This window comes from Nelumbo lutea, chromosome 3, assembly GCF_056320005.1.
Source record: "Nelumbo lutea isolate HS-2025 chromosome 3, American lotus-T2T, whole genome shotgun sequence".
Classification (NCBI taxonomy): domain Eukaryota; kingdom Viridiplantae; phylum Streptophyta; class Magnoliopsida; order Proteales; family Nelumbonaceae; genus Nelumbo; species Nelumbo lutea.
The window spans coordinates 109,997,648-110,020,853 of record NC_142686.1 but is presented as its reverse complement, the minus strand read 5'-3'; the positions used below and the strand labels follow the sequence as shown (position 1 = coordinate 110,020,853).

General features: G+C 41.4%; 1 protein-coding gene across 2 annotated transcripts in view; it reads right to left on the bottom strand.

Annotated features, from left to right (window-relative positions):
• LOC148867576 (uncharacterized) overlaps positions 1 to 23,206 on the bottom strand; it is a 62,991-nt gene that overhangs the window by 5,009 nt on the left and 34,776 nt on the right. The gene's annotated exons all lie outside the window — the stretch shown is intronic.

The window sequence follows — 23,206 nt, the reverse complement described above, 5'->3', positions numbered from 1 at the left end:
TGTAAACATACAGAATGCAAAGGAAAACATAAAAATAATAAAAAAAATAGAAACAGAAGATATCACAAGTCTAGACTACAACACTCTTAACAATCAGTTGTAGCATGTCAAGGGTGGAAGGAGTTCAAGATTTTACAAAGGTCAGACATGCTTTCCTTTCAAACTTTAGACCCTAAATTATGTTTTATACAGAACAATAAAGTAAAGCTCAAGAGCTGTAAACTGCGGTCTTGATCTGCTACACACAGTTGCTGTACACAATCATTGTGAGACATATGTCTGGCAACCATGTTCAAAGACCTATATGTGCAAGCCAAAAGCACTGTACTTTTTTATTTTCAATGTTGAATATATATATATATGCAACAAGAACAAATAGGTGATTGTGGTGCGACTGGTGCTTTCAGCTTCTAGTTGAGGGCCTCAACAGGCACAGCAAGAAAGTCATTATTATAGGAAGGTATACTTAGGGTGCAACTTGGGTTGGATTGGGAATTTCTCAAGTTTTCAATTGGCCTGAACCACCCTAACCCAACCTTGATGCATTGATACACTCCACAACCTCTCAGTTGCTTCACCTGGTGTAGTGTTTCCCATTGTCCAGCTCATATAGCTAGCTCTGATAAGGCACCCAAGTTTGCCGAGAAAGTGTTGCAGTTACTTGAAACATCACTTCATCACCAGAGGCTGCAATTGATGAGATTGCCAGTACCTGAATGGGGATCCTGGCACTTGTGGAGGCAATTGAGGGGGATTCCCAGAAGAGCATGCAGAACATGGAGAACATGCTTCTGTCAATGTGTAGCACCTATAGGGAAAAGTACAGAGGATAAATTTTGAGAACAGGACCAAAACATAGTCTACTTCCGTTGTGCATTGAAAAAACTAGGATACTCAAGGATATGGCTCAAGATTTGTTGTTTCTGCAAGGAATTCAAATTCCCATGACCATTGTTTTAGAACAAAAGTGCCTCAGAATGGTTTTTTGAGCAAACTTTTGAAGATATTGATTAGAAAATGAGAAGGATGCCTTGCAGCAATAACATCACTCGAAAAGGTGATCACAAAACTCAGCTTACTCATCTAGTCTTTTCCTTCTTAATGATGGTGATGAATGTAGTAGCAAAGTCCAGGTCTTTGTGTGTGAACGGGTGAAAAGCACACTTCAATCTTATCATTGTGAAGACACTTTCCTGTAATATGGTTTATGCATACACAAATATAGTAACCATGAGTTTGGGCACTTTAGTGTCAATTATAGTGTTGGCATATCGCAGTTGCAGACTGGAGGAAGAGATAATGAGATGGCAAGGAAGAAGTAGGTGAAGGGGCAGTGGCTGGTGGGAGAACAGGATCTCCGTTGAAGCCTTGATTAGGGCTTTGGGAGAGAATCTTGTAATTTTGAAAACAAAAAATAAAGAGCAAACTAAGTTAAGCCCCTCCACTTGCCTTGCACATATGGGTCTTTGAACACAGTTGCTGGACAGGTGTCATGATTGTGTGCACAGAAATGGTGTGTGTGTGTAATTAATGATATCCACAAAAAGTAACTATATATTATCATTCACTATACTCTAGTCAAAAGATGATGAACACCCAATCATTCCTGAACTCGTTGATATTATATGAGAATGCCACATAATATTTAACCAAGTGGAAATTAGAAGGATCAAGTTGTTCTAATGTATAGAAACAATGAAAATCCAAGGGCTTCTTCCATGTCCAAAGAAGAAGAAACTTCTTAAAAAAGATGGGCCTAGACGAAACTAAAACAGCATAGATTTTTTCATTATCATACTCTTATGCACTTCTTCATACTCGCTCAGGATTGTCAATGAGATTATTTGCCACATTATGAGATTTTCTCTCTGATTAGAAAGTAATTTACCAATTGTTGGTTCTCAAGAGCCCGTTTATCCTAGCAGCGGACTCAGCTGGGGGCAAGAAAGGTATTTAAACAGGACAATGCACTAAAAATTTGATATAGCCACAACGGAATAGTTGAGTGCTTCTATTCTTCTCTCTGCATCTATATTGTTATATTTTCTGTCTAGTCCCTGAACTTTTGTATTTTACATTTTTATCCCTGTCAAGGGCCATCTCATTATTGTAAATATTTTGGCCCTAACATTATACTTGATCTTTAGGGTGGGTCATTCACATTCTTGACAATTTACATTACAAGGGACCTGATTCTTGGGAACAGCTTCTGAGCTTCTCTGTATGTGCAGGGGTAAAGGCTGCATACATCTGTCCCTCCCCAGGCCCTGCATTAGCGGGAGCATCGTGCATTCAGCTGCCCTTTTATACAAGGGACCTGATACACTGTGGACTCTGTTTATTGAGAAGACGCAAGGGTGTTATCATGTATAGAAGAATAGAAGCTATTGTTGGATCATCCTAATTGTACTATCCGAGGTCAGTTTCTTTTGAGCATTCAATAGAGAAAAATAAAACAGCGATATTAGAATTTTCTAGAAACTTCAGAAGCTGACTGTTCCAATCAGTCTTTCGGTTGAATCATTTCTGAAAATCAGTGGCCAAATTTCTGGTCTCCACTATTGGTTTTTTTTTTTTTTGATAAATGTTGTCTCCACTATTGATCTTCTCGTTCGTATTCAGTTTGCTCTTGAAGTAAGAAGATTTAGTGCCATCCAAATCATACTTTCTGCCTACAAAGTGCTGATTTTGGTTCAGGTTTTATTTGATAGCACAACTCATTTAGATCCATACTTGGATGCCTCAGGAAGACAAGAACTATTTTTGGTATAAATTCTGATTACTGCACTATAGAACCTTAGTTATTGCATGAATCCAATGTATTCTACATCATGGTCTTGCCGCCCGGATAAGAGTGAAATTATCTTCTATTAAATATGATGACTTGAGCTTTGCCATTTAGAAGTAGAAGTTAGGGCCTATGGGCATATGTAGATGAATTTAAAATGAAACCAGATGCAACTGATTCCAGATCCATGCAATAGTGGAATATAAATAACACAAGGATCAGATGTGACTCAGACCAATAAAATTAGCAGAAATATTTAGATTAGAGCAGAAAGAAGGAAGAAGAGGAAGACAACAAGAAGAAGAAAGAAAAATGGAGAAGAAAGGAGAAAGAAAGGAGGAGTTTGATAATCTCCTCTTCCCCCAACTCTAATCTTTTATTAAACTTACTTAAGTTACATAATTTACAATAAGGCCCTTAAGTAGGCGTCCACATCAGCAATACACTTAAAAAACAAAACAAAAGCTAAAGGCCCAAAAAGAAAACATAACAAGAAGGAACTAATAAAAATGACACTAAAGGACTAGGACCCATTCGGCCCAGTCTCTCTACACTCCCCCTCAAGCTGAGCATAGATATCGATCATGCCCAGCTTGCTTATATAGTGAACCAGCTTTCCTTTAGGAACACCTTTTGTCAAAACATCAGCCAATTGTTCTTCAGAAGCAACAAATGGTAGGCAAACTTCTCCTGAAGCAACTCTCTCTTGTATAAAATGTCTGTCAACTTCAATGTGCTTAGTTCTATCATATTGAACAGGATTATGTGCAATGTTGATAGCAGCCTGGTTGTCACAATATAACATCATTGGCTTCTCACAGTCTATACCCAGTTCTTCTAAAAGTGATCACAACCACAAAAGTTCAGAAACTCCATGTGCCATTACCCTGTACTCCACTTCAGCTAAGGATCTTGCCACTATAGACTACTTCTTACTCCCCCATGATACAATGTTCCCTGCTACCATAGCACAATAACCTGAAGTGGGTCTCCTATCATCAATACATTTGGCCCAATCAGCATCGGTGTATGCTTCCAACTTCATGTGACCATGCTTAGTAAACAAGATACCTTTCCCTGGAGTCCCTTTTAGGTGGCACAAAACCCTCTCAGCAGCTGCTAAATGTGTATCTCTGGGAGAATGCATAAACTGGCTAATTACACTAACTACATAGGAAATATCTGGCCGAGTCATACAAAGGTAATAATAACTTCCCAAACAGTCTCTGGAACACTCCCTTATCAGGCAATAGTTCACCTTCAGTAGCTGACAACTTATGATTCAGGTCTATAGGAGTAGAAGTAGGTCCTTAACCCCCTTTGAGTCTTGTAAGGCCTTACTTGAGGTAGTTGGAGAGGAGTTACAACTCTGTGCTTTGTGTTGTAAATTGAACTCAGCTTCTGTATCTATCACAAAATGGACACCTCATTCAAACTCTAAGGATCTGCATGCAAGGGACAAAGTAATAGTAAGGATTTTGGGTCGGTTGTTTCATCTTTGGACCTCAGAGGTGTTTGGTTCTATAGCTGCTCTGTGCAAGGCAAGACTGGAAGTTTCCTTTGTGGAAGACCTCCATTCAGCTGCAATTTGCTTGAGTAATGTGCATCTGGAAGATATCCCTCGTTCAGTAAAACTGATGGTTGATGGAGTGTGTTCTATGTAGCCTGGCTGGTTACAGCCATTGAAGTTGCCTTGTGGAGTGAGGGGAGAAGGAAGGAGGATGAGAAGTTGAAGAAGGAAGGCTATGTGGAAGTAAGGGATTGGTGTATTCAAATCTGGCTGACATTTACACTAAAATGGTATTCTTGGGAAAGGATATCTCTAAAGGAAAGTTTCTAGCAACCAAGGGGAAAGAGCCATTAGGAGAAGAGGAAAAGGAGGTAAGCTACAGGTCTTATACTCATGTTTTGACGGAAAGAGGAGGTAGGGAGAAGACTACTTGACAGGTTTCACCAAATAAGAGGGGTTCTAGTCAAGGTGGAGAGAAAGGACTGAAACTTTCTTTAAAAAAGCAAGGGGGTAAGGTGGTAAGAGAAGAGGGCCACGTGGGCACAAGTATAACTTATCTTAGCCGCAGGGAGAGTTGGGCTAATGGGCCTAAAAAGAGTTTTACTGCAGCCCATAAGAGGGCAGTTGGGGTGGGCCGAGTTACACCAATAGCTGATTCTCAACAGGCCCCTAAAGGTGTGTTTGGGCCTGGCCCAGTCAGCTCTTTTAATTTTAAGTCGTGACCACTTGAGTGGTCACGTGGATCACTTAAAGGGTCTGATGGACACTAAATTTGGTCCATCATCTTCTCCGATTCCAAGGGACGCAGGGAGGGGAGGTTCTGGGAGTTTCAATTCGTTGCAGTGGAGACCTGTGTCAGTGCCAGAGCTGGGCTCACCGGAAAGACATAATCCAAGAAACAAAAGAGCTGGTTTAACAAGGGGTGTAGCAGACATGGACGATCTTCTGGAACTCAGTGAGGATGATTCTGAGTTTGATGAATCTAAAACTTTAAGTATTGGGAGTGTTCGGCCAGAGAAATCCCTTGGGTTTCAAGGGGATGAAAGTTTCGACACAGCGGCTTTTCTTGGAGGAAGACGAAGGCAAAAAAGATGACGGTGAGACTATTATCATCTCCTCTGAAGCCGACTCGAAGGTGGGTAGGGAAGAAGAGATGCCAACCAGCCTAGGTATTGGACACTGCTTGGGGGATCCGGAAGCTATCTCGAGGTCTCAACAGGTGCAGGGTGGTGCAGTTTTGGTTTCTAACTGTTCTTATAAGCAAAGCAGGGGTATATCCAGTAAGGGGGAGTCAACTTCTCAAGTTCAGCCACCCTTTTAACCTCAGTCTAACACCGTACCTCTGGAAACTGGTTTTTGTAGGTCTGGTCCCAAGATAAAAACCTTCTATAGTAGTCCATCATCAAAACTCTCCTCTCCAGGTATGTTAGTATTTGATTTTAAGAATACTAATGAGTCTTCTGTGAGTGCAACAGATTTCATCCAGTCCCTTCCATTGTCTGCCACATTCCAGTAGGTTCTGATTAGAGATAAGGAAGAAGGGTTTAATGGAGGGTGTATGGAGGTTGAATGGAAGGCAGAAGGTGATAAAATCTGGGATTTAGTCTACGATTCCTTTGAGGAGCTGACTAGGAGAGAGGCAGAAGATGGTTACACTGAGGAAGACTTGAATCTACAGGAGGCTAGCCAAAGAAAAGGGGATGAAAGGAAAGAGGGTTTGAGAAAGGGGAAGCAACCGATGAATCTAGTGGCTAAAGAGATGGGACTGAAACTGAAAGAAGTAGTGAGTGTTATAGAGTATTCCAAAAAGAAGGGAAAGAAGGAAAAAAGTCGTCCAAGAAAGAGGAAGCTTTCGGAGGTAGAAAGATTAAAATCAGATGTTGCAGCAGACTTAGAGTTCAGTGCCAAGGGGGAAAGAAGGAAAGGAACCAAGTAAGGGAGGGTGGTGTCTAGGGGGGAAATTTAAGTAAGCCAATGAAGATTCTGAGTTGGAATGTCAGAGGGTTGGGCAGTGCTAGGAAAAGGAGTGTAATAAAGGATTTGATTAGAAAAGAAAACCTGGATATAGTCTTGCTTCAAGAAACAAAAGTGGCAGTTTGGAATAGGAAATGGGTAAGAAGTGTGTGGTGCTCTAGAGGTGTAGGGTGGTCTTTTCTGCCGTCTTGCGGGGCTTCAGGAGGTATTGTAACTTTGTGGAGGAAAGAGGTGGTGGAGCCTATGGAAGAGCTAATAAGTTGGTTTATGGTTTCATTGAAATTTAAGGGTGTGGGAGAAGAGTTTACTTGGGTGATTACGAACGTCTATGACCCGAATAGATATGGAGAGAGAAGCGAATAGTGGGAAGAGCTCTATGATATATGGGGTCTGTGGGAGGGTCCGTGGTGTTTAGGTGGGGATTTTAGCATGATTAGAATTACAAATGAGACCAATAACCCCAATCAAGCGATCACAATTAGCATGAGGAGATTCAATGAGTTTATTAATGAGTGTGGTTTGTTAGAAATCCCCCTCCAACAAGCTGTCTTCACTTGGTCCAACCTACAATCTAACCCGAGATGCTCTAAGCTGGATAGGTTCATCTTTAGTTCAGATTGGGGAAAACATTGGTTAGGTCTGGCAGCTAGGGCCATGCCAGGAGTCACCTCAGATCATTGGCCGATAAGCATTAGAACTAGGAATTTCCTGAGTGGGCCTAAACCCTTCAGATTTGAAAATATGTGGTTAACACATCCAAACTTTACCCTTGAGGTTAAAGAGTGGTGGGGTAAAGAAGTGGTGGGTACCCTTGGGAGGGGTGTCAAATTTCACAGGAAAATTCAAAGGCTAAAAGGTAAAATTAAAGGGTGGAACAAGGAGCATTTTGGGAGAGTGGAGGAGAAGAAATTAAGTGTTACTTCCCAGATTGAATTTTTGGATGAAAAAGGGCACAACTCTCTCTCAGAAGAAGAAATGACCTTAAGATGGACTCTTAAGGAGTTGGAAGAGATAGTGCTAAGGGAAGAGATGTGTTGGAGACAAAAATCAAGACATCAATGGATTAAGGAAGGGGATGGTAATACTAAATTTTTCCATGCAATCGCTTATGGAAGAAGAAGATAAAATTTCGTGAAAAAGTTAGAGATCAATGGCAAAGTTGTGGATGATCAAGAGGAGATTGCTAATGTCTTCACAAATCATTTCAGGGCAGTTTACAAAAGACAGGGGGATGTGAGGCTTAGAGTGGATGGGTTAGAGTGGCCTAGTTTGGACTCAGAGGTCGCAAATCAGTTGGAAAAGGATTTTGAATTGGAAGAAATAAAGGGAGTGGTGTTTTCAATGGATAGATCTAAAGCTCCTGGACCTAACGGTCTCATTATGGCTTTCTTTTAGGATTGTTGGGATATCATCAAGTCAGATTTGTTGGCAGTATTTGAGGAGTTTGCGGAGACTCGCTTTATAAGTCCATGAATCAATTCCACCTTCCTGGCTTTGATCCCTAAAAAAGGAGAGGTTGTTCAACCGAAAGACTTTAGACCCATCAGTCTAGTGACTAGCATTTACAAAAATTTTGGCCAAAGTGTTGTCTTTAAGGTTAAAATCAGCCCTGCCAACTTTAATAAGCCAATCACAAGGGGCCTTTATTCAAGGAAGACAAATCATAGATCAAATCTTGATAGCAAATGAATGTGTGGAGGACTTCAAGAGAAGGGGGAAGAAAGGTTTTGTATGTAAACTGGACTTGGAGAAAGCATATGACATGGTCGATTGGTCTTTTCTATTGGAATCCCTGAGGAATTTTGGGTTTGGAGAGAAGTGGTGTAGCTGGACTGAGGCTTGTTTAAAAACTTATCGTTTTTCAGTTTTAGTTAACGAAGGGTTAGAGACTTCTTTCCAGCCGCTAGAGGGCTGAGACAAGGGGATCCTCTTTCTCCTTTCCTTTTCACCTTAGTAGCCGATGTGTTTAGTAGGCTCATTTCGAGAGCTGATGGGTTGGATATGTTTAGAGGATGGAGGGTAGGAAGAGGGGGTATTGTGGTGTCACACTTGCAATTTGTGGATGATACAATAATTTTTTGTGAGTCTGGAGATCCCTCAAAGGCTAGAAATTTGAACGGAGTAATAAAGTTGTTTGAATGTGTGTCAAAGATGAAGGTCAATTTTGAAAAGAGATGTGTAGTCGGGGTAAATTTGGAGATGGAGAAGTTGGTTGAGGTAGCAGAGTCCTTACGATGCCTTATATCTAGTTGGCCCTTGAAGTACTTAGATATGCCTCTAGGAGATAATCCAAGAGAAGGAAGATTTTGGAATTCAATTGTAGAAAAATGCACAAAAAAGCTAACAATTTGGAAGAGAAACTACATTTCCCTCGGAGGTCGGATCACTTTAATTAGAGCTACTCTTGTGAACTTGCCAACTCACCTTCTTTCCGTCTTTAGAATGCCACAAAAGGTGATTTTGGAGGTAGAGAAAGTCATGAGGGATTTCTTATGGGAATCAGGGGAAGGGAGGAAGGATCATGTGGTTAGGTGGGAAATAGTATGTAGGAGGAAGGAGCAGGGGGGTATGGGATTAGGCAATCTAAGGAAGAAAAATACAGCATTACTAGGTAAATGGTTGTGGAGGTGGCCTCTAGAAAGGGAGAGGCTTTGGCATAAATTGGTAAGGAGTGTGCATGGTGCGACAGACAACGGATGGGATGCTGGTGTATCTCGGCGTGCTACGCTAAAATACCCATGGAAGGCTATTCATAGTATTCTTCCCGTTTTCTTGAACCTGATTAGGTATGATGCTAGTACTAGAGATAGGGTTTTGTTTTGGGAGGATGTTTGGATTGCTGACTGTGCCCTCAAGGACCTCTTTCCTTCCTTGTATTCCATCTCGTGTTTCAAAAACGAGCCAATTCAAAGGTTTGTATCCTCTTCCTCTTCTTCTGGCATAAACTGGAATTTGGGCTTTAGAAGAGACTTGAGAGATTCCGAGCTTGACTAGGTTGCTTTGCTCCTTTAAACCATTGATTTCGTTTGCTTAGACCCTCCTTCTGTAGATTCCCGTATTTGGAAGCCTTTACCTTCGGGTTCCTTTTCTTGTGCTTCCTTCTTTGCTTCCTTGTGCTCCTCTCCTTTGCCTCAACCTTTTCATAGCAAGGAAGTTTGGTCCAAACCTGTCCCTCCTAAAGTTGGAGCCCTTTGTTGGGAAGTCTCCCTTGGGAAAATCAACAATTTGGATGTTTTGCAAAAAAAGAAGACCTAGTCTCTGTATCTCTCCTAACTGGTGCACCCTTTGCAAAGCAAACGAGGAAAGTTGCTACAATTTACTAATCATTTGCCCTTTTGTTGTAGGCCTTTGGGAAAAGCTTTTTGATCTTTTTGGGTGCAAGTGGACAGAACCGGTGCAGATTTGCAATCTTTTTGATCCTACAACTTTTAGGTGGCAAAAGAGAAGAGGAAGAGTTTTGTGGAGGTGTGTCAGAGCTGCTTTGGTGTGGACTGTGTGGGAGGAACGAAATGCTAGAATCTTTAATGACAAGGAGCGGGATCAAACTTGTGTGTTTGAAAGCATTTTATGTAGGGCCATAAGTTGGGTAAAATCCTTGGATTTGTTCTCCTCCTACACTTTTGATGACATAAGGAGAAATTGGGAACAACTGGCCAAAAGTTCTGCAGTCAGAAGCAAGCCAGTAGTGGATTGGAAAGTCTCCTGATGCAGGCGTCATTAAACAAAATTTTTATGGCAGTAGTTTGGGCAACCCGAGGCCTTCTGGAATAGGGGGAGTTTTTAGAAACGAAGAAGGTCAGATTGAGTCTGTGTGTACCCAAAAGCAACAAGAGCAGCCTGAAATTTGTGTACCCAAGCTCTAAGAGATTGCTTAAGGTCATAAAGGGACTTCTTTAGTTTATAGACCTTTCCTTGCATCTCCTTCCCATACACCCTTGGAGGTAAAGACATATAGACCTCTTCATGTAGGTCCCCGTTCAAGAAAGCATTCTTTACATCAAACTGATGAAGAGGCCAATCAAAAGCAGTAGCTAAAGATAGCAAAACTCGAACTGAAATCATCTTGGCTACTGGGGCAAAAGTTTCCAGGTAGTCAAAACCATGCATCTAAGTATACCCTTTAGCAACCAAACGGGCCTTATATCTCTCAATAGTACCATCAGAATGATACTTAATAGTGAACACCCACTTACAACCAATTGGTTCCTTTCCCTCAACCAAATCCACAATTTCCCAAGTATTGTTCTTATGCAAAGCATCTAGTTCAGTCATCATAGCATCCCTCCATTATGGTTTGGACAAGGCTTCTAGGACAGATCTGGGAGTCACGTGTGTGGAAACAGAGGCAAGGAATAGTAGGAAGGGGAAAGAAGGTTGTAGGACAGGTGTTTGGAAATGCAATGAGTTGTACATTTCCGTTTGCCTTTGCAAAGGGCAATAAGGAGATCAAGGTCAAGGAAGGTATCCGAAGTGGTAGAAGAGGGCTGACCTGTTACCTCAGTAGTGATGGGAGGAGCAAGAGGCACATCTAAAAGCGTGGAAACAACTTGCATGTCTCTGAGCCTTTGTCTCTAGTACCACCTTTGGATAATAGGATAGGAAGGAAATGTGGGAGGATGAGTAGGAAGAGGAGGGGGAGCAAGAACATGAGAAGAAGAACCAATAGAGGACTCGATTGGAGGAGACTCCATAGAAGGTTCAATGGGAATTGGAAGAGGAATAGATGGTGACAATGCAAACAATTCCTCTGAATACTCCCCCTCAGGAGATGTACCAAAGAAAGGAACAGACTTTGCAAATGTCACATCTCTGGAAACAAAGCAAGTGCCACAAACCGGATCAAAACAGCAGTATCCCTTATGTGTGGAGGCATATCCCAAAAAGACACACTTGTGTGCTTTAAGCTCAAACTCATGTCTTTGATGACTATGAACATGAACATAGCAAGTGCACCCAAACACTCTAAGAGGAAGAGAGAAGAGATCCTCATTTGGGAAAAGCAAGCTAAAGGGAGTTTTAAACCCCAGAACCCAGGAAGGCATTCGATTTATCAAGTATGTAGTTGTAAGGACAGCATCCCCCCAAAACTTAACAAGAACATGGGAAGCAAAAAGGAGGCTCCTCGCAACCTCAACCGCATGTTTGTTCTTCCTTTCTTCCACTCCATTTTGTTGAGTGTAGGAACAGGAACTTTAATGAATAACTCCAATGGTATCTATAGAGAAGATGGGTTAAATGGCCCATAGGCTGTTTATCCTTTTTTATCTTTTATGTTCTTTACTGTAATGGGCCTTAATCTGGGATTATTCTTTCTTATGTTATGTCTTTTTAATTTTCTACCCAACTAGTGGCTTCTCTGTAAATTACCAAAGTTTAACTTAATAAAATAGAATTAAGGGTGTAAGAGAAGAGATTATGTTCGAAAATCTCTCTCTCTGAACCCAAGTTGCCGCCACCTTCTTCTTCTTCTTCTCTCCTCTTGAACTCTGATTTCTACTACTTTCTTTTGAACTTTTGCATCTTTCTAAACAGTCATTTCTTCTCAAAAGGCTGTTTTTCTTCTTGGTATCAAAGCAAGCTCGTTTTTTCCCCCTTTGCACCTTTTTTTCCCATACACAATGTGTATGGAGAACTGAATCGTATGAATAGTTAAAGACACCTATTTCAGCCCAGTTGTTAGTGGTTTCTGGAGAGAAGAGGATTGGTTTTGTCGTCCCCTTGACAGATCCAAGTGTGCTGCCCGAAACCCTAATTTTTTGGAGAAATCTGATTGTGGGCCCCACAAGGAGTTTGACCTGGGCGCTCAATGACTGAAGGCTTTCTCATTCTCCTTCTTGAAGATCGAATCAAGTGGATTGGTGTTCTGTGAAGTCTACAAGGAGCCACTGATTTTTCTCCATTTCTCCCAGCTTCCGGGTGTGACACAAATTACTGGTACGACGGCTGCATAGAGGTTGACTCAAAACACAGTTTTTGTTCTGTCTTCATTTGGTGTTTTTTGAAGTTGTTTGAAGTCATTTTTGAAGTGTTTAAGAAGATGAACTCCTCTGACTTTCAAAACAAGCATGTTGCTGAATCCGGACAAGTTTCGGGAGCCTCTATACTATCTATTGGTTGTGACCACAGTCAAGCTGGATGGAACTAATTATCTGACTTGGTCACAATCAGTAAATATTCATATTTGTAGTAGAGGCAAGTGGGGTTTTATCTCTGGGAGCAAAAAGGCTCCTCCGGAAGATGATCCATCATATGAAAAATGGATGCAAGAAAATTATACTGTTAGTGGGTGGCTTGTGAATTCAATGCAACCACAGATTAGTCAGCACTATTTGTGGATGAATTCAGCAAAGGAAATTTGGGATAGTGTTGCTGAAACCTATTCCCAAAAATTAAATGTGGCCAGGGCTTACAAGTTGAGAAGTGATGTGAAGAATTTGAGACAGGGGGAGAAACCATTAGCTGTATAGTTCTCAACACTAAAGTCTTTATGGCAATAAATAGATTTGATAGAAGTTGTAACCTAGGACACCACTAATGATGCTGAGACCTACAGAAAACTGGTTGAGAGAAACAAGGTGTTTGAGTTCTTAACAAGGCTAAATCCAGAGTATGACATTACAAAGTGTAGAGAAACTGATGTGGACCCCACAGCTGTGGGGCCACTCTGTCCGTAGGGTAGAATGTACCTAGTCTATTTGTTATGTTTTTCTATTATTCTAGTTATTTATTTTTCAGTTTTATATTGTTAAGTGTTATGATGTAAACACCAAGGGCAGATGTGTCCTTTCCTGTAACTAGCATAACATATAAATATTAAGTTGACGTGGCGGTGGCAGATTAATTCAGAATTTGTCCTTCCTTTCAAACATGTGTTCTACTGCTCTCTCACTAATCTTTCTCCTCTTTCTTCCTCACTTTCTCTTCTGTTCGAACCTGAAATTCCAAGACTGATAGCAGTCTTGATCATCTTCATGGTATTAGAGCCAAGTTAGGGTTTCTTATGTGAGTCTAATACCAGCCAACCACATGAGAATCTCCTAGGACTAGAAGCTGAAAAGGTGGAGTTCACAGACTGATTCTTGGAGATCGCCAGAAGTGCTAGCAGCTGTTGGAAGTTTTGTTATGGTTGCAGAGTATTGGTGGTTAGGAAGGATTAGAGAAGACTAGGGTTCGGGTAACCCTAGAAGGCAGCGAACTATTCTTTTCTTGTAAGTCATTTACTTTTCTAAGAAAAGATAGGTTGGACCTATTTGGAGAGGAAGGTTGAACCATTCTAGGTTTTCATCTCTTCGATTCACTAGGGTTTTACAGCAAACCCTACTGTTCTGATGTAATTAAAACCCTACTGTTTTACACTTCGATTCACTAGGGTTTTACAACAAACCCTACTGTTCTACTGTGATTAAAACCCTACTGGTTTACACCGAACTGTCTCAGCCTTGTTTCTTTCTGCACTAGAGTTTGAAAGTGATCTTGCGGCAAGCCCTAGTGCTGGACTGAACCTTGTGATCTACCTAGAGCTGTCCTAGAGTTTATTGTTGGCATTGATCAGATTCTAGGGTTTCATATTAACCCTACTGCAAGTCTATCTATACAGTACTGATTAGATTGTGCAACTAAATTGATCACTTTAAGGACTGATTAAAACCCTAATTCTGCAAAAGCAAATCAGACCTCCTTCTAAGCTGTTTTTCAGAGTATTTTGGGGTTTTCAAACTCTCTTAAAGGGGTTAGAGCTCTACAGACAGCCACTGTTGTGTTTGTTAGTTGATTTCATATCAGAGTTATCCAAGTTGTGCACATACACTGTGAATACAAATCAGGCCTATATTGTTTTTGGTTGTGATTGGTAGTCCAAGTGTTGTTTTAAGACTTGACCGAGATGGAGTTTAAAAATCAGGCAGAAGGCAATTTTGGGAGCATCAATTATGGTAGTGTTTCTGAGATGGGTGGTCAGATTACAACCGTAAATTCAGGTACTCTAGCTTCAGCCTACCATGCCTCAGCTTCAGGTACTACTGAACCTTGTTGGGTAATAGATTCAGGTGCATCCGACCACATGACTAGCTTGCCTTCACTGTTTACCTCTTACCATTTGTCATCTGGTAGGGATAGAGTATCTATTGCTGATGGCTCCCTAGTTCCTATTTCTGGGAAGGGGGACATTAAGTTATCAGATACGATCTCCTTGTCTTCGGTCTTACATGTTCCTAAGCTTGATACTAACCTCCTTTCAGTCAGTAGTATTACCAAACACATGAACTACTCAGTAACTTTCTTCCCTGACCGGTGTGTTTTTCAGGACCTGGAGACGAAAAAGGTGATTGGGACTGGCCGTGAGACGAATACGATCTATCTGCTCGGGGAGAGTTCTCGTCAGGAAGAGTCAGTGGGTAAGATGTCACTTGTTTCCCAGAGTGTGAGTTCGGTTATGCCAAGCATAACCGATTGGGTCATTTGTCTTTTCGGTCCTTAAAGAGTTTGTTTCCTACTTTGTTTGAGTCTATTGAGTTGTCCCAGTTGCAATGTGAAAGCTGTGAGCTTGCTAAACATTGTAGAAACTCTTATTCATTGAGTAATAAAAGGAGTAATCGTCCTTCTGATCTTGTGCATACGGATGTTTGGGGGCCATATCACATTCCTTCTATGGGTGGGTACAGATATTTTTTGTTATTTGTTGATGACCATACCCGGTTTTCTTGGGTTTATCTTATGCGTTCACGAGATGAGGTTCCCGCCCTGACCCAAAACTTTCACCAAATGATCCCAACCCAGTTTGATGCCAAGATTAAAGTTCTTAGATCTGATAATGCAAAGGAGTACTTTGCTAAGTCATTGGCATCTTACCTTCTTACTCATGGGGTTATCCATCAGAGCTCTTGCCCTCATACACCTCAGCAGAATGGGGTTGCAAAAAGGAAGAATAGGCACATCTTGGAGGTGGCTAGAAGTCTTATGTTTACCTCCAATGTCCCTATTCGCTTCTGGGGTGATGCTATCCTCACGGCGGTCTATCTTATTAATCGGATTCCTTCCCGGGTTCTTGATTTGCGATCTCCTTTTTCCCTTCTATACCCACATGAGGAGTTGTTTTCTATTCCCCTTAAGGCATTCGGTTGTACCTGCTTTGTTCAGCTTCTCAGACCCCATCACTCCAAGTTTGAACCCAAGGCCTCCAAATGCATTTTCCTTGGTTATGTACGAACTCAAAAGGGGTATTGATGCTATGATCCTGTCTCAGGGAGGAAGTTCGTCTCCATGGATGTCACTTTCTTTGAGGAGACACCCTATTATCCTCGGGTTTCTCCTCGGGGGGAGAGCAGTGAGAGTAGGGGTTTAAGTCCTTGTCTTCAGGGGGAGAACAGTGAGAGTAGGGGTTTAGGTCCATGTCTTCAGGGGGAGAGCAGTGAGAGTGGGGTAGTTCCTTTACCTATTCCATTGAGTGATGGGAGCTGCAATGGTGAGGGTGGCCAGAGGGATCAGGAGTTGAGGGGGAGCTGCAATGGTGAGGGTGGTCAGAGGGATCAGGAGTTGAGAGTCTATCACAGGCGGTGCAGGCAGGTTGATCCTGATCATCAGTAGTCCAGGCCAGCTCCAATCTCATCTGCGGCTCCAGGTCCAGGCATTACAGTCCCAGGACCCATAGAGACTTCTTCTATTGTTGTCATTTCACCTCCTACAGAACATTGATCTTCCGATTGCAATCCGTAAAGGGAAACGACATTGTACCACATCTACAGCCCATTGTATTTCCCATTTTTTATCCTATGATCGCCTATCTCCTACCTACAGGTCCTACCTTAGTTCCATTTCCAATGTCACTATTCCAAGAACAATGCAAGAGGCCCTATCAGTCCCGGAGTTGAGAGGTGCAATGCAAGTTGAAATGGAGGCCCTGTTGAAAAATAATACCTGGGAGCTAGTTGACTTGCCCAAAGGAAAGATACCAGTTGGATGCAGATGGGTATTTACTGTAAAGCACAATGCGGATGGTTCCATTGAGAGGTACAAAGCTCGGCTAGTTGCAAAAGGGTTCACTCAGACTTATGGCATAGATTACTTGGAGACGTTTGCCCCGGTAGCCAAGATGACCACCATTCGGGTTCTATTATCTCTTGCAGCAAGCCACACTTGGCCTTTGTACCAAATGGATGTTAAAAATGCCTTCCTAAATGGGGACTTGCAGGAAGAGGTTTACATGCAGCTGCCTCCTGGATACTATGATACAGAGACAGGTAAGAAGGTCTGCCAGCTCAATAAGGCATTGTATGGTTTGAAGCAGTCACCTAGAGCTTGGTTTGATAGGTTCAGACTAGCTCTTGGGAAGTTCGGTTATGTACAGGCCCAGTCGGATCATACACTGTTCATCAAGAGGGTGGAGTCTTCACTGACACTACTTGCAGTATATGTTGATGATATTGTGGTGACAGGAAATGACAGCTATGAGATTGAGTCCCTCAAACAGCTCCTTCATCAAGAGTTTGAGGTGAAAGATCTGGGTCCACTACAGTATTTTTTGGGTATTGAGGTTGCTAGATCTAAACAAGGGATCTTTGTCTCACAGAGGAAATATGTTTTAGATTTGTTGGCTGAAACTGGAAAGCTGGGTGTCAAACCTACAGATACACCCATTGAACAGAACCACAGGATTAGTGCAGAGAGTGGAGAGCTGCTTGAAGACAAAGTTATGTTCCAGCGGTTAGTGGGAAAGCTCCTATATCTGTGCCTCACTCGGCCAGATATCAGTTATGCAGTTAGTGTTGTCAGTCAATACATGCATTCTCCTAGAACCACGCACCTTCTAGCAACAAAAAGAATACTAGCATACTTGAAGAGATGCCTGGGTAGAGGTATACTGTTCAAGAACAATAACCACATGAAGGTGGAGGTCTATACGGATGCCGATTGGGCTGGGAGTGTTGATGACAGACGGTCTACCTCAAGATATTGTGCCCTTGTGGGAGGAAACCTTGTCTCCTGGAGAAGTAAGAAACAGAGTGTTGTCTCCCGGTCTAGTGCTGAAGCAGAATACAGGTCCATAGCCAACAGAGTGGTTGAAATCCTATGGCTAAGATCTCTACTTGAGGAGTTGGGTATTGAGTATGAGAAGCCTCTGATGCTGTATTGTGATAATCAAGTAGCCATTAATATAGCACATAATCCAGTGCAGCATGACAGAACCAAACACATTGAAGTTGACCGGCATTTTGTACGAGAAAGGGTCTCATCTCAAGAAGTATGCCTCCCTTACAACACTTCCAATATGCAACTAGCAGATATCCTCACTAAAGCCGTATCAAGAAAGAAGCTAGAAGCGGATCTATCCAAGTTGGGAATGATAAACATTTACTCCCAACTTGAGGGGGAGTGTAGAGAAACTGATGTGGGCCCCACAGCTCCGTAGGGTAGAATGTACCTAGTCTATTTGTTATGTTTTTATGTTATTCTAGTTGTTATTTATTTTTCAGTTTTATATTGTTAAGTGTTATGATGTAAACACCAAGGGTAGATGTGTCCTTTCCTGTAACCGGCATAACATATAAATATTAAGTTGAAGTGGCGGCGGCAGATTAATTCAGAATCTGTCCTTCCTTTCAAACATGTGTTCTACTGCTCTCTCACTAATCTTTCTCCTCTTTCTTCCTCACTTTCTCTTCTGTTCGAACCTGAAATTCCAAGACTGATAGCAGTCTTGATCATCTTCACAAAGCAAAATATTTTATCCAAGGATAAGTGTCTCACTGTCTCAAGCACATGCCTTGGTAAGTAGTGAAAAAAGCAGAAGACTTGTCCAAGTCCAAGGGGCTGGTCTAAATGATCACTTTGCTAATATGGGAGTGAAACCTAAGGGGGTTGCAGCGACTGCAAGTAGCTCAGGGAAGAAAGAGATTATCTGTGAGTACTGTAAAAAGCCAAAACGCACTAAAGACAAGTGCTGGAAATTGCACCATGAGCTCCTACCACTTCGGTTTCAGAAGAAGTCTGATAATAAAAAGGCAAGGAGTGCTAATGTTACTACTGGTCTAGATAGTGACAGATACCAAACTGAAGAGATGACGACTAGTGTGCAGTTAGCAGCTATGAAGGCAGAATATGAGAAGTTTGGGAGGATGATCAGTCACCTAGATGGTGTGACCTCTTCTTCCAACCCTTTAGAAAATTCAACCTCTTCTGCATTTGCTCATTCAGGTATACGGGCTTCTGCCAATCATGCAACCATTTTAGGTAATCGTAGGATCCCTTGGATTATTGATTCTGGTGCTTCTGATCATATGACCAACATTTCTACTTTGTTTGTTTTTCATATGAAGGCAGAATATGAGAAGTTTGGAAGGATGATCATTCACCTAGATGGTGTGACCTCTTCTTCCAACCCTTCAGAAAATTCAACCTCTTCTGCATTTGCTCATTCAGGTATACGGGCTTCTGCCAATCATGCAACAATTTCAGGTAATCGTAGGATCCCTTGGATTATTGATTCAGGTGCTTCTGATCATATGACCAACCTTTCTACTTTGTTTGTTTCATACGATTCACTTCCTGGACATGACAAAATCACCCTAGCCGACGGCTCTCTTGCCCTTATCTCCGGCAAGGGAACCATCAAGGCTACAGACTCCTTGGTTCTTCCTTCTGCTCTTCATGTACCCAGACTAAATACAAACTTGTTATCTATAAGTAGCCTAACTAAGTCATTAAACTGTTGTGTAACCTTCTTCCCTTCCTACTGTGTTTTTCAGGATCGGGAGTCTTAGAAGGTGGTTGAGAGTGGCCGTGAGGCGAATGGAATATATTTATTGAATACTCCTGGACAGTGCCATGCAACCTGGAAAAACTACTTTTGAGTTTACATCTGCAGAGCCCATCAATCGAGTCATGTTATGTCATTTTCGTTTGGGTCATCTTTCTTTATCTGCATTAAGTCATTATTCCCATAACTGTTTAAGGGAATTAGTTTATCCAATCTTCATTGTGAGTCTTGTGAACTGTCAAAACATTGTAGAAACAGTTATCCTCTGAGTAATAAAAGATCTTCTTCTCCTTTTAATATTGTGCACTCTGATGTGTGGGGACCTTACCACTTACCCTCTATGGGTGGCTACAAATATTTTATCTTGTTCATTGATGACTTTTCTCAGTTCACTTGGATATTTTTGATGAAGTCCCGTGATGAAATTCCCAGACTTGTGAGGCAACCATGAATCTATCCTAACCCAGTTTGATACCAGGATTAAAATTTTCAGATCCGACAATGCAAAAGAATATTTTGAGAAAAATCTAACCTGCTATCTCACTGATTTAGGGGTTATTCATCAAAGCTCATTGTTACGACCACTGAACAAAATGAAGTTGCTGAAAGAAAAAATAGACATATTGTTGAAGTTGCAAGAAGTATTCTATTTGCCTCACATGTCCCTACAAAGTTTTGGGGTGATGCTATTCTCACTGCTACCTATCTTATAAACCATATGCCATTTAGCGTTTTAGGGTTTAAGTCTCCCTTCAATCTCCTTCATCCTGACAATGATCTTTTTCCTATTTCTCTTCGTGTCTTTGGTTGCACCTGTTATGTACATATCCAAAGTGTCCAAAGACATAAATTTGAACCAAAAGCCCACAAGTGTATCTTCCTTAGTTATTCCCCCACACAGAAGGGTTACTGTTGCTTTGATCCAAAGACTGGCACTCGGTATGTCTCAATGGATGTCACCTTTGATGAGCTTTCTTCCATTTATGGTTCTTCTCTGGAGAGACATTGTCCGAAGGGGGAGGGTTTGTCACAGGTGTTTACTCTTCCTCTTCCTATCCCAGTTGAGTCTTTTGCTGAGTCTCTTCCTCCTTCAAATGAATCAAGGGAGGATCAATCACTTCACTCTCATTCTAGTATTCCTATTCCTCCTCCTTTACCTCCTCGCCCTCTTTTTAATCCCAGGTTGTATCAACGACAAACAACCAGAAATGAGCAGGTTGTTTCCCCTACAATACATGAGCCTCATGCACTTCCAGTTACAGATGAGACAACAGGTACTGTTATAGCCCCTTTGGAGCCATCCTTCCCAGACCTTGATATCCCCATTGCTATTAGGAAAGAAAAAAGGAAGTGTACTGCACATTGCATTTCCAAACACCTTTCTTATACTTTGCTCTCTCCTTCATATTTTGCCTACCTTTCTTCTGTTGCCTCTAACCCAATTCCCAGGTCTGTGTCAGAAGCTCTTAATATTCCAGAATGAAGGGATGCTATGAGAACAGAAATTGATGCCCTGCACAAGAATGACACTTGGGAAGTGGTTGATTTGCCTGAAGGGAAGGATCCAATAGGTTGTAAGTGGGTTTTTACTATCAAATATCATGTTGATGGCACCATTGAAAGGTACAAGGCTAGGCTGGTTGCAAAAGACTATACACAGACATATGGGATTGATTATCTGGAAACCTTTGCCCCTGTTCCCAAGATGATTTCTATGAGAGTTCTGCTATCTTTGGCTGCACACTCAGACTGGCCACTTTATCAACTGGATGTAAAGAATGCTTTTCTGAATGGAGAATTACATGAGGATGTCTATATGTCTCTTCCTCCAGGGATGTATGGAACAAATATGAAAGGAAAGGTTTGCAGGCTGAAGAAATCTCTTTATGGACTCAAACAGTCCCCTAGAGCATGGTTTGAAAGGTTTAGGGCTGCCCTTGTTAGCTTTGGCTATGTACAGACACAGTCTAATCATACCCTCTTTGTGAAGAGGAGATGATCCTTGGTCATTTACCTGATTGTGTATGTTGATGATATTGTTGTGACTGGTAATGATGTCTCAGGAATCAATGATCGCAAATATTTCCTTCATACAAAGTCTGAGATCAAAGATCTGGAGGAATTGAGATACTTTTTTGGCATAGAAGTTGCTAGATCCAAGGATGGGATCCTTATCTCTCAGAGGAAGTATGTTCTTGATTTGCTCTCTGAAACAGGGAAGATGGGTGTTAAACCAATTGCTACTCCTATCGGTATGAGCCATAAACTCTCTGCTTCATATGGAATATTGTTAAAAGATAAGGGAGTCTTCCAGAGACTACTTGGAAAACTTCTTTATCTATGCATGACTCGTCCAGACACTACATACGTTGTCAGTTGCATCAGTCAGTTCATGCATGCTCCTAGGGATACTCATATGGCAACAGCAAAGCGGATTCTGTGTTATTGGGCTCCCCTGGAAAGGGAATTCTATTTGCCAAGCATGGCCATATGAAACTTGAAGCCTACACAGATGCTAACTGAGCTGGAAACATTGATGACAAAAGATCTACCTCTGGGTACTGTAGCTTGGTGGCAAGTAATATTGTCTCTTAGAGAAGCAAGAAACAATCAGTTGTTGCTCGATCTTTAGCTGAAGCAGAATACAGAGCCATAGCTCATGGAGTTTCTAAACTATTGTGGCTTAAATCCTTGATGGAGGAACTGGGTATTGAGCATGATAAACCAATGATGTTATACTGTGATAATCAGGCCGCCATCAACATTGCTCACAACCCAGTGCAACATGATAGAACTAAGCATATTGAAGTTGACAAACACTTCATTCGAGAAAGAGTGGCTTCTGGAGAAGTGTGTCTACCTTTCCTCACCAAGGGCATTTCCAAGGCTAAACTTTAGCATGATACTGGCAAGCTTGGCATGATTGACATCTATGCTCAGCTTGAGGGGGAGTGTAGAGAAGATGGGCCGAATGGCCCATAGGCTATTTATCCTTTTTTATCTTTTATGTTCTTTGTTGTAATGGGCCTTAATCTGGGATTATTCTTTCTTATGTTATGTCTTTTTAATTTTCTGCCCAACTAGGGGCTTCTCTATAAATTACCAAAGTTTAACTTAATAAAATAGAATTAAGAGTGTAAGAGAAGAGATTATGTTCGAAAATCTCTCTCTCTAAACCCAAGTTGCTACCACCTTCTTCTTCTTCTCTCCTCTTGAACTCTGATTTCTGCTACTTTCTTTTGAACTTTTGCATCTTTCTAAATAGTCCTTTCTTCTCAAAAGGTTGTTTTTCTTTTGTATCAAAGTAGGAGGAAAGGCTCTTCTCAAAATATTCTTTTGCATTATCAAATCGGAATATTTGGATTTGAGTGTTAAACTGGGTAAGTATAAGTTCATGAAATTTTTATACAATATTTGGTACTTCATCCCGGGATTTCATGAAGTAAATCCAAGTGTAACGAGAGAAATCATCAATGAAAAGAATGAAATATTTGTAACCCCCCATAGCAAGTAAATGATATAGCCCCCACACATCAGAGTGCACAATATGGAAAGGAGAAACAGATCTTTTATTACTCACTGAAAAAGATTGTCTACAATGTTTTGCAAGTTCACATGACTCACAATGAAGTCTCGATAGGGATATTCCCATAAACATTTCTGAAAACAAATGACTCAAAGCTGAAAAAGACAAATTACCAAATCTGAAATGACATATCATAACTCTATCAACTAACTCTGATAAAACAGACTCCAAAGCTACTCCACTAGGTAATCCAGAAATTTGATCAAAGACATCCAACAAGTATATCCCATTCGCCTCATGGCCACTCCCAATTGTCCGCTGAGACTTCAAGTCGTGAAAAACACAATAAGTAGGAAAGAAGGCTATGTTGTGGTTCATTGATTTTGTTAAACTACTAACAGATAAAAGGTTAATGCTAAGTTTGGGAACATGAAGGACAGAGGATAATACAAGTGAGTCAGAGGCTCTAACATCTCCCTTGCCAGAGATGGGAGCAAGAGACCCATCAGCAAGAGAAATCTTCTTTCTACCCGAGAGGAGCTGGTATGAACAAAAAAGGTTGGGTATGCTAGTCATATGGTCTAATGCACTTGAATCTATGATCCAAGGAATTCTACGATTACCTGAGGCTGTAACATGATTTGCAGAAGCATGAAT